The sequence below is a fragment of the Leguminivora glycinivorella genome, chromosome Z, assembly GCF_023078275.1.
Source record: "Leguminivora glycinivorella isolate SPB_JAAS2020 chromosome Z, LegGlyc_1.1, whole genome shotgun sequence".
In the NCBI taxonomy this organism is placed as follows: domain Eukaryota; kingdom Metazoa; phylum Arthropoda; class Insecta; order Lepidoptera; family Tortricidae; genus Leguminivora; species Leguminivora glycinivorella.
This window is the reverse complement of record NC_062998.1, coordinates 15,121,617-15,124,507: the sequence shown is the minus strand read 5'-3', so window position 1 is coordinate 15,124,507 and position 2,891 is coordinate 15,121,617.

Below are 2,891 nucleotides of genomic sequence, written 5' to 3'. Positions count from 1 at the left end.
AAACGCATTTTTTGCGTTGTAGTTTCCTCGCTATAGTGAGGGGAAAAGTTTTGTGTTACACTCGGGTGCAAATGTATTTTACTTCTCGTGTGTTAAAAAACTCGCAAGTTCAGGATTCTATTCTCGAACCAATCGCTTCGCTCGTGGTTCAACTATAGAATCCTTTCTCTTGCTCGTTTTTCAATTCCACACTCGGCGTTAAAATACAACTTTGCCCCCTTGTATAACAAATAACTATTAATTAAGTTTTGCTTTTTGAAAACAATAACACCTAACTTACTGTTTGTTTTAGAAATATTTCGTTAAATATATATAGTAAAATGGCGTTTTTGCCAGTACTCGGCCCACTGAGTACCAATATACCTGCAGCTTTTTAAGTTCCCAGCCCCCGGCTGCCTAGCAGTTTCAGTGTTCCGTGACCTCAATATCAGGCCCGGAAGGAGCCAGTGGGTACGTCCGACTCGCATGGACTAATTAAACCCCCTGGGGCGTTCCGCCGCTCGCTGTTTGGACGGGGTTTCGGGCATTCCGTTGTAGGCCTCCGAGTCCACGTCAGCGTTGGCCTTGAGGGCTCTTCTCCAAGGCGGCTTAGGCAGCTTACTCCGCTGAAGGCCCTCGGAATACTGGAGGGCCTTCCAGCTCGGAACCTCCTTCAGGCGAGTGATGGGACTCCCGACCAATCACCCGCAGGTTTCATGGGCGCCGGAACTTATGGTTATTGGTTCCACCTCTAACCACGTCGGCCGCAAAGGATAGGGAGAACGGCGCACCTTAATGCGGGGTAATACCGGCACTCCCCTTCCCTTGCGGCCCCACCAATGCCGCTACAGCGGAGCTGCCTCGCCAAGGTCGCAGAGGGTAGGGAGAGTGTCGGCTATACCATCACCCCTGCGATCCCACCCCAGCTACCGAGGGAGGGCACAGAGCGGCAGGCATCCCATACTGCCGGATCTTCCCTCCCACCACAGTCCTCCCAGACGCGTCTCAACTCAGTGGGCTTTACAAGCTTTACAAGCCCACTTAGAGCGACCACCTCTGCCAGCCAGCGCCCAAAACATGCCGCCCCTGGGTACCAACCATGGGCTGACTACTGGTAAAGTGCATAAATATTTACGAGTTCGTTCCGCCATCTCTGACGTGGTCTACCTCTTGGTCTTGTAATTTGTGGCAACCAACGGGTGGCTGTTTATGCCCACAGGGCCACAGGTCATCGCCATTTGAGCCTGGCGGCAGTGTAAGCTTGAATTGAATTTTGATTTTGACAGGAATTTGACAAAAACTTTGATAATTCCAGCCCGAAATATGCAAAAAGGCTGACCACTGGCTACGATGTTGTTTATTAATTAATGTAGGTATACCATATAAGTGCTTTGGTGTAACACTGTAAACTTTTGTGTTAATACATACATACATACATACATACAATCACGCCTGTATCCCATAAAGGGGTAGGCAGAGCACATGAAACTACATTAATGTTTTAAATAAATGTTTAAATGGCTGGGCACTGGTGCTTTTACCCTATGGACTAAGAGCCCAGAGCCCCCAGACCTTCCTCAAATTCTCAAGGATGAAACATTGGGATAATGTGGAGTTCGTATCGACGTTTAATGTCTGCATATTACCTAGTTCAGCCCGTCGGCCATTTTTTTGATATAAGGTTTTTTTTAAATACACTTACTTTCCTTACATTCTCAAGGCTGATTTTCATTTATGTCATAGAAAAGACTATAAGGATTTTAAAAACTGTAATTATAATTACATTGTCCCAAAGTTTCATCCTTGAGAATTTGAGGAAGGTCTGGCGGCTGTGGGCTCTTAGTCCACTATACCAGGTGACGCGCTCTCTCATTGAACAGCTTCAACAGTTCAATGTTTGCTTAGAACAGATTTTAGAAAGATTCCAGCATTGTCGCCTGTAATAAACGTTTAAAACCACTCACATACTTATAATTATGCTTCCAGACGTTCCAGTAGCCAGAGCTACGAGCGCTCTAAAAAAGACCTAAAGCTGAAAATATCATACGTACTTGCTTTAACTTCGTTACAACAAGCATACCATGCAGAATTGTATTGGTACCTGGTCGGTTGTTGTACCATGCCAAACCCATAGCCCATAGAGTCATACCAAGTTAAATTGGCAGCGATTTGCCCCGCAGGTGCTAAATGTAATTTTAAATTTCTATGAAATTATGACGTTAACTCAACCATACAGAGGTATGGCTATCAAATGCCAATCAACTAATAATCCACTCAAATGAACAGTAAACATATTAAGCTTTGTTAAGGTAGTTAAGGTACACCATCAGTCAAACTGCAAACCGGGAATCCGGTAGACCATGTCAGCGATGGCGGAATAACTTGGACTCCTTTTTGAAAGACTGGCCAGATATTGCTCTAAAAAGGAATGAGTGGGAAAAGTGGAGGGAGGAAATAATAATAATCCCCCTGTAGTAGTGTAATGTGAATAGTAGTAGTGCCCCCGGGCAGCTTCTGGCGAACTGAATGGGATGGGCGTCCCTTGGGTCAGTGTCAGTGCCCTCCCTCCGGCATGCCTTCAATGCCTTTATTGGCCGGCAGGAGTAACTGAGCAGGGGCCGCAGACCAGGGGGCCGATTTTTGAATCTCACTTTCACTAAAATACCGGTTGAAAACGGTGAATTGCCTATTATTTTCAGTGACAATTTTCTGAATTCGAATGCCGTGAGACTCAAAAATCGGTACCCCCAGACCACAAGATACAATATTGCTTTTCTTGCACAAACAATAGATGGCGCCAAAGCACGCTTTGTAAGCTACTTGTTTACCTACTTGGTACTGCTACTCACCAACAGATGGCTGACATTCAGATCGTCGTTCAGAAAAATCATCTCGATTTTTTTGCGTCCAAT